Below are 14,275 nucleotides of genomic sequence, written 5' to 3'. Positions count from 1 at the left end.
TGAATAACTTATGTATATAATATGATGGTTAAAGAGCACGGATGCTGGAACCAGATTGCCTGAGTTTGAGTCCTAGCTCTGCCATTTATTGGGGGTGTGACTTTGGGGAAGCTCTCTGAGCATAATTTCCTTAAATGGAAAATGAAGGTAACAAAAGCACTTATTTCCTAGGGGGCTGTTGTGCAGAATAAATAAGCTAATGGGTGAGAGGCACTTAGGATGGTACCAGACACCATAACTATGCAACCTTTGATAAATTACTTAACCTGTCTGAGACCCAACTTTCTGATTTATTACATGGAGATGATGATAATCCCAATCTTCCAAGTTATCATATTGGCATATAGAAAATGGAACAAATATTTGCTGAATGGATAAATAAGTGACCATTAATTCTCTAGTATGTAGCTACCTAACAAGTTTTTTCAGGGCAGAAACCATGCACTTTTTCAACTTTACATTGCCAGTGTATCTCTTGAACTTACGAGTTGTTTAATGAATGTCTGTTGAATTAACAAAACGTACAATACTTTATTTAACCCTGACAAACTCCAGAGTAATAGAACTTCTGCATTGGATATGGGTTATACCACATGATTTTTAAGGTCTCTCTCAAAGCCAGGTTTCTGAGTTTCTGTGGAATATCTGAAGTAGCCACAAAAAACACCACTTTTTTTTTTTTTAATGTTTATTTGTTTTTGAGAGAAAGAGAGAGAGAGAGCAGGGGAGGGGCAGAGAGAGAGAGACACACAGAATCTGAAGCAGGCTCCCGTCTCTGAACTGTCAGCACAGAGCCTGTTGCAGGGCTCAAACTCACAAACCATGAGATCATGACCTGAGCCGAAGTTGGTCGCTTAGCCAACTGAGCCACCCAGGCGCCCCAAAACACCTCTGTTTTTATGAGTACCTCCATGCCCCCAGCCTTTTCCCTCTGTGCAGAGACATTGAATACCCCATGTAATCCTCCTTTTTTTCCCCCTAATATTGTTCTGTCTGATCCATTTATCCCAGTCAGGAAACATAATTCCTTCCTTCTTAAGCTTGATCAGGAGCCCTTGGAAGTTTCACCTTTTAATCTTTGTTTCCTTATTGCCTAGCACACTGCAGTTTCAAGCCCAGGGGACTATATAATCACATGAGGAGTTTACCTGGCCATACATGGAAGTGGAGCCCAGAGAAGGCCTTTAAGTAGAGGTGACATCTAAGCTGAGACCCAGAAGGTGAATAGAAGTTAGCCAGGCAAAGGAGGAGCATGGACATGAATGGTGTTATCTGGGTAAAGGAAACAGTATAAAAGGGAGGGAATAGTATATGAAATGATTTAAAATGGTTGAGTATAAATTTGCTTATTTTTAATTCCTCATCCTAAGCCACACCCTGTCAAGTTAGCACTGGGCATTGACATCATCCCTATCATCCTTGGGCTAATAAAAGGAAAACATAAGGGAGAGTGTAAAACTCAGAGGTCATGAGAACTTCAGCTTCCTGATCTATAAAGTGGGGACAATAGTCACACAGGCTGCTGAAAAATTAGCTCAGGTATTGTATGTGATGGTCTGGAAGGGGGTAGGTCTGCCTGGTGGCATGGTCTTGTCTAGAAAGGGGCTCAATAGGTGAAATATATCAAACCAGAGATGATCCTCACTCAACAAGGGACAAAGGAAGTGAGATCTCGAATGAACAAAGGGGAGTGAAGTGAAAGAGAAGGAGTGGACCAAGGAGGGTCTTTTAGTGACTTGTAAGCAGTAGGGTAAGCTAATCCAAAGATCATTCCACTCTTGGGGTGCTTGGGTGGCTCCGTTGGTTGAGCACCAGACTCTTGATTTCAGCTCAGGTCATGATCCCAGGGTTCTGGTATTGAGCCCCACCTTGGGCTATGCAGTGAGTGTAGAGCATGCTTGAGATTCATTCTCTCTCTCTCTCTCTCTCTCCCTCTCTCTCTGCTTCTCTCCCCCTAAATCCCCCTCAAAAGAAAGTCAAAGATTATTCCGTTCTTGAGAGAATTATTTACTGTTCACAGTTGTGTGGCAATCAGGATGCATCCAGAGCATGGAAGCTAGATCCAGAAGAACAGCTGGGTCCCAGGTATGGGATTTTCCATGTATTAGCTGATAATTGGACTAGTGATTTAATCACTCAGCCTCAGTTTCCTCATCTTTAAAATAAACACCTGGGTGCATCTTTAATAGGGGCACCTAGGTGGCTCTGTCAGTTAAGCATCTGACTGCAGCCCAGGTCATGATCTCATGGTTCATGAGTTCAAACCTCCCATTGGGTGAGCACAAGTCCTACATCTGCTGAGCTCAAGAGTCCTGCTTTAGGCTCCGAGGAATTCTCTCTCTCTCTCTCTCTCTCTCTCTCTCTCTCTCTCTCTCTCTCTCCCTCCCTCTCTCTCTCCCTCTCTCTCTCTGCCCCTCGCTCACTTGTGGCCCTCTCTCTCTCAAAAAATAAAAATAAAAAAAATAAATTAAGCATAATAACCCAATCTGCTTTTTTACTGCCTGGTTGGTAAGGAGATCCTTGATGTAAAGCTGGTCAAAGTCTCCTGTAGCCTATACAGAGCTACACAAACATTAATAATAATAATAATTATTATTATCATTATTATTTCTTTTTCAATTATGTGACCACTTTTTGGCACTGGGACCACTGAGCTTCTTTTCCTCTTTCTTTTGTTTAAAGCTCAGGCGTCAGAGACATCAGACCTGAAATTGCAGATTAGTGGGTTTCACAAGCCCAGTGTAGCCCACTATATTTTTTGTTTACAGTATTCTTAAAATATTTTAATTTGTCAAAAATCTGGAGATTTTAGGTGAAAATCCAGATTTCCATCTTCTCTTTAAAAAATCCACAAACTCACCCACATTCAGAAAAGCAACAGTCAACTGGAACTGAATAGTGGCAGCCCCTTTGCCTCTGTCCCAGCTACTCCTCCCCTGGCCCATAACTGGTTTAAGTTGTTCACCTGACCCCATGGGCATTTCAGTTTGCAGCCTCTGTATTAGACTCTTCTGGGTAAGTCTATTATCTTCGATTTTAAACATACCTCTTGCAGATAGGTTGTTGCTGTTGCTGGTTTTTCTTGTTGAATACAGTGAGTTACTCAACTTTTTACAGGGGAGTTGGTGTAGTTCTCAGTTGGTGTTAGAATATTTGTAACACCCTTCACCATCCTCAGAAACACACACACACACACGCACGTACACAGATGCACACACACACTTGTGTATACACACCATTGCTGTCTATTTTCAGCTTGTTTTCCTTCCTCATTTCCACTCACCATTTGCATTTCTGTCATGAACATTAAATTCCTTATTTTCTTGTTAAAGATACCAGAGGATAACCTAAGTTAACCTGCCTTTTGAACAATTTAAACATCTGCATATTTTTACATACTTATTTTCATGATTTCCACTCTTTTTAAATGTTTACTTATTTATTTTGAGAAAGAGTGTGACAGGGTGGGGGCGGGGAAAGAAAGAGAGAGAGAGAGAGAGAGAGAGAGAGAAAGAGAAAATGAATGAATACCAAGCAGTCTCTGCACTGTCATCACAGAGCTGACATGGGGCTCGAATTCACGAACTGTGAGATCATGACCTGAGCCTAAATCAAGAGCCAGACACTTAGCCGACTGAGCCACCCAGGCACCCCCATGATTTCTACTCTATATTTCTACCCTTAACTAGATCACTGATGTCTTCTTTAGGAAGGATCAGGAGTCTCATAATTTGGATGTATTTCTCCTTTTCCTTTGCCCACTCTCCCCTTGGGTTATATCTTTGCATCAAAATGGTTTTTGTCTTGGTTGTTTTATATCGCAGTTGCTTCTTTGAATGAGAGGTGGGATGAGCTTGGACTCTGCTGTCAGGACTTCAGGCTCTCTTGCTCTGCCACTACTGTGTGGGCCTTACTTTACTGACCCAATTCAGGTGCCCCTCATGGGGTTGTTATGAAGAATCAATGACTTCGTAATCTGGTTTTCAAAGTGTGATCCCCCTACCAGTGGCATCAGCACCCTATGGAAACTTGTTAGAAATGCAAATTCTCAGGCCCCACCACAAAACTACTGAATCAGAAGCTCTGGAGGTGGGGATCCTGTGATCACAAGCCTGCCAGATGATTCTGATGCAGGCTCTAATTTGGGAATCACATGACCGAATGTATGCTAAAGCGCCTAGAACCTTAGCACATACCTCACTCTTGGTGTCTGAGGTTCAGGTTAGGTAACAGGAAAGGCCTGTGTCCTAGGCTGTATTTCTTTGGCCAAGTAACTGGTTCAGAGTTGAGCATGTGTCCCAAGCTGGGCTAAGAGCCCTATCTGGAATTTTGGCTAGAGCTATAAGGAAAGAGGAGCTTCTTTTTCTTGGATGAGTCAAGATAATAGGAGCCTGAAGCTGTTGGTGGCCGTTGTCATTGCCAGGAGAAGTTGGCTTGACAATGAAGTTTATGCAAAGGAAAACAGAGCTGAGAGAAAAATAGGGAGGGGGAGGGGAAGGAGGAGGGGAGATGGAGAAAGAGATCAAGAGATTAATTACTCCCAGCCACTGGATCCATCCAGTCCTCAGATTTTTCAGTTACCTTACTTGATTATTTTGCCCTTCTATGCCTAAGGCCATTTCAGTCGGGCTCTGACACTGGAAATCAAAATAATACTTGTATAGCTAATGTAAAATTTTTGTGTTGCTGATAAACAAGGCTGGAAACTTAAGCTTTCCTCTTAAAACAAATATTTATATGAGGAATAAGAATCAAAAAAGTGTGGATGAGAGGAGTCAGTGTGATGGATAAGAAAGAATATCAGGCCAGGGGTCAGAAAACCTGGGTTCTAATTTTGGGAAGTTCCCTCCACTGTGTGACTTTGTAAAATTAACCCTATGTCAAAAGAAGTAATGTACATATTCATGATTTAAGTGTTGTATCATGTGAAGTCAAAGAATTAAAGAGTTGCTTCCAGAATTCCTTACATATATAAAATGGTAAGTTTTCAATATTAGTAAGGGGAGGCAGAGGAAGGGACACTTCTTAGTTTTTCATATGCCACTCTTTCATCTAGATGATAGAATAATTTTTTTTTTATTTTTTTTAACATTTATTTATTTTTGAGACAGAGAGAGACAGAGCATGAATGGGGGAGGGTCAGAGAGAGGGAGACACAGAATCTGAAACAGGCTCCAGGCTCTGAGCCGTCAGCACAGAGCCCGACGCGGGGCTCGAACTCACGGACCGTGAGATCATGACCTGAGCCGAAGTCGGCCGCTTAACCGACTGAGCCACCCAGGCGCCCCGATAGAATAATTTTTAAAATAATTTTTAATGTTCTTGAGAGAGAGAGAGAGAGACAGAGTATGAGTGGGGGAGGGTCAGAGAGAGAGGGAGACACAGAATCTGATGCAGCCTCCAGGCTCTGAGTTGTCAGCACAGAGCTTGATGCGGGACTCGAACCCACAAACCTGAGATCATGACCTGAGCCGAAGTCAGGCGCTTAGCCGACTGAGCCACCCATGCACCCCAAATACTTAATTTTTTTTGAGTTTATTTATTTATTTTTTGACAGAGACAGTGTGCGTGCAAGCAGGGGAGGGGCAGAGGGAGAGAGAATCCCACGCAGGCTCTGCGCTGTCAGCACAGAGCACAATGTGGGGCTCGATCCCATTAACTATGAGATCGTGAGCTGAACCGAAATCAAGAGTTGGATGCTCAACTGAGCTACCCAGGCATCCTTATGATAGAATACTTTAAAAGATACACTTAAAAATGTATCTGAAGAGGATGAAAAGACAAGCCAAAGAATTGGAAAAAATATTTGCAAAACACATATCTGAATAAAGACTTGTATCAAAAATATGCAAAGAACTTTTAAAACTCAACAATTAGAAAACACAATTAAAAAATAAGCAAAAGCTTTGAGTAGACACCTCACCAAAGAAGATACACAGATGGCAAATAAACATATGAAAAGATGCTCAACATTGTATGTCGTTAAAGAATTGCAAATCAAATAGTGACATACCACTACACACCTATAGAATGGCTAAGTTCCAAAATAGTGACAACATCAAATGCTGGAGAGGGTCTGGAGCAACAAGAACTCTCATTCATTGATGGTGGGAATGCAACATGGGACAACCATTTTGGAGATAGATTATTTATTTATTTATTTGTTTGTTTATTTTAAAGTAATCTCTATACCCGACATGGGGCTTGAACCTACAGCCCTGACAACAATAGCCAAATTATGGAAAGAGCTTAAATGTCCGTCAACTGATGAACGGATAAAGAAATTGTGGTTTATATACACAATGGAGTACTACGTGGCAATGAAAAAGAATAAAATATGGCCCTTTTGTAGCAACATGGATGGAACTGGAGAGTGTGATGCTAAGTGAAATAAGCCATACAGAGAAAGACAGATACCATATGTTTTCACTCTTATGTGGATCCTGAGAAACTGAACAGAAACCCATGGGGGAGGGGAAGGAAAAAAAAAAAAGAGGTTAGAGTGGGAGAGAGCCAAAGCATAAGTATAGACTCTTAAAAACTGAGAACAAACTGAGGGTTGATGGGGGGTGGGAGGGAGGGGAGGGTGGGTGATGGGTATTGAGGAGGGCACCTTTTGAGATGAGCACTGGGTGTTGTATGGAAACCAATTTGACAATACATTTCATATATTGAAAAAAATAAATAAATAAATAAAAAACTGTGGTCCCAGGAGCCCTGGGTTCCTCAGAGGCAAAAAAAAAAAAAAAAAAAAAAAAAAGAACCTACAGCCCTGAGATCAAGAGGCCCATGCTGTATGGACTCAGCCAGCTAGATGCCCTGGACAGCCATTTTGGAAGACAGTTACCTATTTCTTACAAAGCTAAACTAAGGCTTATCATATGGCCCAGCAGTCACTCTTAGTTAAGTTAATGAATTGAAAACTTATGTCCACATCAACACATGGATGTTTATAGCAGCTTTATTCATAATTGCCAAGACTTGGAAGAATTAAGATGTCCTTTAATAAGTGAATGATACACAAACCATAGTACATCCATATAATAGAATATTATTCATCAATAAAAAGAAATGAGCTATCAGGTTATGAAAAAACATGGAAGAAGCATAAATGCATATTGCTAAGTGAAAGAAGCCAATTTGAAAAGACAACAGACTATATGACTCCAACTATGTGTTGTTCTGGAAAAAAGCAAAACTAGAAAGGTAGTACACAGATCAGTGCTTGCCAAGAACTTGGAGAAAGATAGGGAGAGAAGAAATAGATGGAGTGCAAGGGATTTTTAGGGCAATGAAATTATTCTGTATGATGCTGTAATGCTGAGTACATGGCATTATACTCATAGAACTATGCAACCAAGGAGTGAACCTTAAAGTAAACTCAGAGTTTAGTTAATAATGATATATCACCATTGGGACATCCATCATAACAAATACACCACACTAAGGCAAGACACTCATAAGGGGAGAAATCGTATGAGGACAGAAAGTAGGTATGTGGGAATTCTCTGTACTTTCTGTCCAATTTTTCTGTAAACTTATAACTGCCTCAAGAATAAAGCCAGGGGGGCGCCTGGGGGGCGCAGTCGGTTAAGCGTCCGACTTCAGCCAGGTCACGATCTTGCAGTCCGTGAGTTCGAGCCCCGCGTCAGGCTCTGGGCTGATGGCTCGGAGCCTGGAGCCTGTTTCCGATTCTGTGTCTCCCTCTCTCTCTGCCCCTCCCCCGTTCATGCTCTGTCTCTCTCTGTCCCAAAAATAAATAAACGTTGAAAAGAATAAAGCCAGGGACACCTGGGTGGCTCATTCGGTTAAGCATCCAACTTCAGCTCAGGTCATGATCTTGCGGTTTGTGAGTTCGAGCCCCGCGTTGGGGTCTGTGCTGACAGCTCAGAGCCTGGAGCCTGCTTTGGATTCTGTGTCTCCCCCTCTCTCTGCCCCTCCCATGCTCATGCTCTGTCTCACTCTGTCTCTCAATAATAAATAAACATTAAAAAGTTAAAAAATAAAGAATAAAGCCAATTAATTTTTAAAAATAGCACTTCCTCTTAACTCCTCCTTCTAAACCAAAAGTCCTCTGCTAAGCATTATGGCTACCTAATATGGGATCTAGAAGGATGACACCCTGTTCTTAAATACTGGGAGTGCCAAGAGGAAATAGGACCAGAATGTCAATACTAGAAACCAGGAAAATTAGGATCTGTGAGATCCAAAGTAAATCACAGAGAAATGAGTGCCTAAGAACAAAAGAGGAAAAAATAATTTACTCACTAGGTAAGTCTTTATTGAGTGCCTACTGTTAGGCACTTATCTAAGGGTTGGAGATACAGCAGTAAAAAAAAGTTCCCTAACTTTATGGGGCTCATATTCTAGTGTGGGGAGACAAAAACAAACATGTAAATCTATAGGCCATTAGATTGCAGTAAGTGGTATAGAGATAAATATAGTAAGTGGATAGAGCGTGGCAGAAACTTTTCACTTGTTTCACAGAAGTTTTTCTTTTTCATCTTTTAGAAGAAGAACCCCTACCTCAAGTTTTAGCTAGTGATGTGGCCATACATTTCCTCCCCATTTTGCACGTGGGTAAAACTTTGTGACCAAGATGAGGCCAGTGGATTATGAGTGGAAGTGTTTCATGTAACTTGCAGGTCATTTGCTGAAGGATAAAGCTACTTGCCTTGGAACGTCTCTTTCTCTTTCCCACTGGCTGGGAAATAGCATTGACTGAACCATCCTTGGAAGCCAAGTGCGGAAGATAGCAGAGTCCCAGCTTTAGACTGTTCAATTCTTGACTTTACATGAGAAGGAAATAAACCTCTATCTAATATGAGCCACATCATTTTTGGATGTTTTGGTCATCACATCTTAGCTGGTACCTAATTTAAGGAACATAAGAGCAAAGTGGGGAAGGTTTGCTATGTTACATGAGGGAAGCAGAAACCTGAAGGAAGGAAGTGAGGGAAGGAGCCATGGGGCTATTTAGGTGAAGATAATTTCAGGCAGAAGGACAGTCAGTGCAAAGGCACTGAGGCAGGATTAAACTCTGATCTGGTCCAGGACTAGCCAGAAGCCCCACTTGTCTGGTACACAGTGAATAAGGAAAAGAAGTCAGGGTTGGTGTTGGGGAGCAGATTGCATAGGGCCTTTTTGTTTTGGGAGAGACAGGGTGCAAGTGAACAAGGGGGAGGGAGAGAGAAGCAGGCTTACCTGAAGTGGGGCTCATGCTCACAAACTGTGAGATCATGACCTGGGCTGAAGTCAGATGCTTAACTGAATGAGCCACCCAGGTGCCTCTGCATAGGGCCTTGTAGACTATAGTAGGAAATTGCTGAAAGAGCCTCTTAGAAGACCTGACAGAGTCCCAAGGCAAGCACAATGGGAGAGGGTCCATGGAAGAGGACATTTCCAGATGTCTTGTAGGACTGAAGAAAGGAAGACTGCTGTTGTCTTCTGGAGCATTTGTAAGTTGGTCTGTGCTTATATTTGTGGGGAATTCCAGAGACAAAGACATTGTGGTTTCAACATATACTCTTAGGTATATTCTCTTAACCAAATATTGTATTTATAATACAATGTCATCTGGGAAGATGTATTTTGCAGAGATTCAGAGATTTCCAGAGATTCAGATTCATTTAACACTAATGATGAGTAATCCTCTACCTAGAAGCAATCAGAACCCTAACGCCCAGGAACTTCTCTGTCACAAGAATCATGCAGTCATAGTATAGCAAACATGCCTCATTTTACAGACTAGGGAACCTCAGAGAAATAAAATGACTCACCCAAGATGATACAGTAAGTTAACAGCAGAACCAGGAACTAAAATCCAGATGTCCTGGCCCCCAATTTTTTAATACCCTTTCCATTACAATCAACTTTACTTCATGTTAAGCATCAAGGTGGCAGTGGATGTTTCAAATCACATAATAGTCCTGTTGACTTTTGAACTGGGTTTGGTTGAGGAGTCCATTATTTTATTTCAGCAAAAGATTTTCTTTCCTAATGATTCCTTACTCAGAGCAGCATCAGATGAAAAACTTCTCTGCTAACACACAAATCAGATAATCTGGATGGCGATGATTAATATTAATAAGGGACTTGGAGTTTTCAAAGTAGTTAGAACTCATCATCTCCTCTGATCCTGTGGCAGCCCTGTGAGGTAAGCAAGGTAGATATAATTTCCATCATATTGTAAATGAAAAAGTAAAATAATCCCAGAGACGATAAGTGACTCAGCCAAGGTCATACATCTTTGATTTATGGTACCACACTTTACCCCAGGTTCAAAGGACTTGTTTCCACATGCATCCTCCCAGATGATTAATAGCTGACACTTTACAGCTCTTACCACATACCAGATACTGTTCCAAGTTCTTTGTACATTATGACTCATTTACTCTTCCTACAAGGTAAATTCTATAATCTCTACATACTGATGGGAAAACAGGCACAGAAAGACTAGGGAACTTCCCCGAAGTCACATAGTGTCATAAAGCAGTAAGAGCAGGGACCCAAACATATGCAGACTGTATTCCGAATCTGTGCTCTTAGCCACTGCACTATGCTATCTCTCTAATTAGGACTTGGAACCAATTTTATGATTCAGGAAGATTATGGGTACACTTCAAGAATCTTTGAGATCAAGTTCAGATACCTCATAGCTCCTAGGACTGTCACAAAACCTTCCTTTCATGTGTATGGCCGTTTGATCTTATTGTCTACTTACGTGGTAGATGTGATCAAAATTTGATTTTGACAAAAATTTGGGTGGGGTGGAAGAAGAACTGCATATAGTAATAGCTACTTTGACATTAATGTTGAAATGTTTTTCTGGGTAGGGATGAACCACTTGCTGTTCTGCGGAAGAATCAATGCTAAGAAGTCATCACTCTCTTTTCTCTCTAATTCATTAGTAATATTGAAGAGTATAGAAATAATATATTGTTTTCATTTACTGCCCATTCTTTTGATAGCACTACTTTAATTTTCCTTTAGGGAACCCCCTCTGTTTGTTCTTAGTCTGTGTGGTTTCCATACCAGCCATCCCCTTTCTCTGGGGTTGGCTGCATGACCCAAGCCTAGGCCCAGGATATCTCCTTGAAAAAACAGGGGTAGGTGTGTGATTCTAGTCAGTCCAGTGAAAGTTTTCCCTAAGACTTTTACATGAATTATTGGGGAACAGAGATCCTCTTTCTACTTAACAATGAATACAACAGAGTTAAGCTGGAAGCTGCTGGTGGCCATCTTGCCCCATGAGGGAGTATTTGCATGAACACAAAGCTAAGACAGACAAGAGTAGAACCAAGAGATGGAAGGAATCAAGTTCCCAATGACAAATTTGGTGCATCTAGATATAGCTGTGTCCATCTTTGGACTTTTCAGTAACATAATCCAATAAATCCCTTGTGTGTTTAAGCAAGTCTAGGTCAGATTTCTGTCACTTGCAACCTAGATTAATTTTCCTGATGGATTATTCTGATTAATACAGGCATAATTCATTTACCATATTTTCTGCTTTGCTTGAAAGCTAACCATGTTAATTATCTATTGCCACAATAAAGCTTCAGGGGGGGAAAAACCCAGCCATAGTGGCATCCAACAAGTCTATAGTTGGCTAGGTGTTCTGCTGTTCTGGGTTGGTCTTGGCTGATCTTGGCTGGGCTTGTTCAGGCATCTGTGGTCTGCTGACAGCCTGGTCAGGGGCTGGCTAATCTAGCATGGCTTTGACTCGGATGGCTTGGTTCTGCTTCACCGTGGTCTTTCATCATCCAGCAGGCTAACCTGAGACCAGGTAGAGCCCTGAGAGAGCCTGGGAAGAGTGCAAAGCCCAGGCTCAGATCTGTTACACCACTACTTCCGCTATTCTGCTAAGCAGAGCTAGTCACAGAAGCAGACCACCTTCAAAGGGTGGGGAAATGGTTTCCATTTCTTAATGGGAAGAACTGCAAATTTCCGTTGCAAAGTGCATAGCTACAGAGAGGAGTGAAGAATTAGGCCGTTTTTGTAATCAGTCTACCATACTCATCTTTGTTCCCTTTATAAAACCATGGTGGTAAGGAGATAACATAAGCAGATGGATACCGCAACTTAACCAGATGTTCACCAAGGGAAACAGATTCCTTCAGCACATCAAGCAGAGTATGCTGCTACCCTGTCCTTATTTCACTCAGCATGTGTGATTTTTCTTTAACTTGGAAATGCATACAGAAACCCTGTTCTAAAGGAGACTTTAAAGGTCATCTGGCCCAACCTCCATATTTTTCAGAAGAAGAAACCAGACCCCGAATTAAGACCATCACTCCGACCTTTATTTCAATCATCACCTCACCTTCTCACCCAGGGTCACACAGGGGCAAGTCTAGACCCTAATCTGGAGACTCCTGGTGCACTAGGCTTTCCATCATCTTGTGCTATTCTTTTCCCACACCACGGCAATGTACTATAAAGTCTGCATACTTGAACTTTGGAGTCAGTCAGCCTGGTTCTAATTCTTGCCTTATCACTTGTGAGCTATGAGACCTTTGACAAATTATTTAATGCCTCTGTGGATGATCTAGTAGTACATACCTCGTAGGGTTCTTGTGAGGATTAAGTGAAAGGCAGTAAATAAAGCACATAGTAAGTGTTCGGTAAATTTTCTTAAAACACAATACTTTCTATTTGACTCATTCCTGCCTACATTTAGTCTGGGTTTAGGAGTTTAGGGGAACTGAAAATATCATACCTCCTAATATTTAGATATCAGACAATAAATTATTCTTTTAAAATTATGTGGGAGTACAATTCCATGTGTTTATGAGAAGAGATGCTTATAGCCTTATTCATCTGTTTATTTACTAAGAAATATTTACTGAGAGTGTCTTTAGTGTCAGGCATTGTATTAGTTTGTTATTGATGCAACATATTACCTTAAACATAATACCTTAAAGCAATGTATGTTCTGGGGGCCAGAAGTCTAAAATGGGTCAGCCAGGATGCATTCTTTCTGGAGGCTCCAGGGGACAACCTACTTCTTCGTCTTTTTCCAGCTTTTTGAGGCTGCCAGCATTCCTTGGCTTATGGCCCATACCACTCCAACCTCTACTTTTATCATTACATCTTCTGTCCCTCTGCTACCATGGCCTCGCTGCCTTCTCTGACCTTCCTGCCTCCTCTTATAAACCTCTCTATGTGGCTTGTGCTTCCAGATAGCAGAGTGGCCTGGAGTAGTCAGACTTCTTACATGGCAGCTCAGGGCTCCTAGCATGACTCTTCTCAGGAAGCAAAACAGGAATCTTCAAGGCCTTTTATAAAATAATCTTAGAAGTCACATAGCTTCATTTCCATCCTATTCTGCTGGCTTAAGCAGTCATAAACCTATCCTATTTCTAGGGGAAGGGACATATATCACATGTCTTGATATTGCAGTTACATTTATAAAACGCAAAAATGGACCTCCCAAATGTGAGGTTTTTTTTCAGTTGCCACATTTCTCTGCCATTTCACCAGCCTGGCTCTGTAGAGGTATATGAAGTTGTCAGTGGTTTCCTGCAGGCTTCTGGGTTGGGGGGTCGTAGCTCTCTGGCTCTGAGGCAAGGAAGCTGAAAGCTAGTGGGGAACTCCCTGAATTTAGCTTGTCAAGACTTCCTGCCCATCCTGCGAGCCCCTAATTTCCTGTATTAAGTACCTCTCTACTTGAAATGCCTACCTGGAGTGATGTCTGTTTTCCTTACAGGATCATGATGGATATAAGCTCCGAAGTCTGCTCTTTTAACTGCTGCATCTCCCCATATTAACCTTCACCACTTTTCTCAAGCTCCCAGCCTCTTCCCTCACAACCCACCTCCACGCGGGCACAGCTAGCACGCCCTCAGGAAGATGACTGTTCTTCTTATTGCTCAGGAAAAAAAAGAGCACTTTAGACATGACCTCCGTTAACTATCCTCTCTTCCCAACTGGAACTATATCTACCCTTTTATTTTCTTCTGCTCTGTCTTAAAAGAATTATTCCATACTTCTGAGAGTAAAAAAAGGGTGAGACTTTTTTATATGTTACATGACACCCTTCATTTATCTTTTCAATCTAATTTTCTGCTACTTTCTCATATGTACTTATATTAACTACAGTAGACTAATGGCATTAATAGAGAGACTTATAAAATAGGTGGAGTTATTGCTGTTAACAAAAAGACCCAAAGATCTATAATGGCTCAAACACAATAGAATTTATTTCTTGTTCAAGTAACAGGGCTGAGCAGGTGAATAATCAGTGGGACAAGCCCAGCTCTATTTAGGGACC

This window comes from Lynx canadensis, chromosome B4, assembly GCF_007474595.2.
Source record: "Lynx canadensis isolate LIC74 chromosome B4, mLynCan4.pri.v2, whole genome shotgun sequence".
Lineage (NCBI taxonomy): Eukaryota > Metazoa > Chordata > Mammalia > Carnivora > Felidae > Lynx > Lynx canadensis.
The sequence above is the reverse complement of the archived record's forward strand: the minus strand, read 5'-3'. Positions refer to the sequence as shown.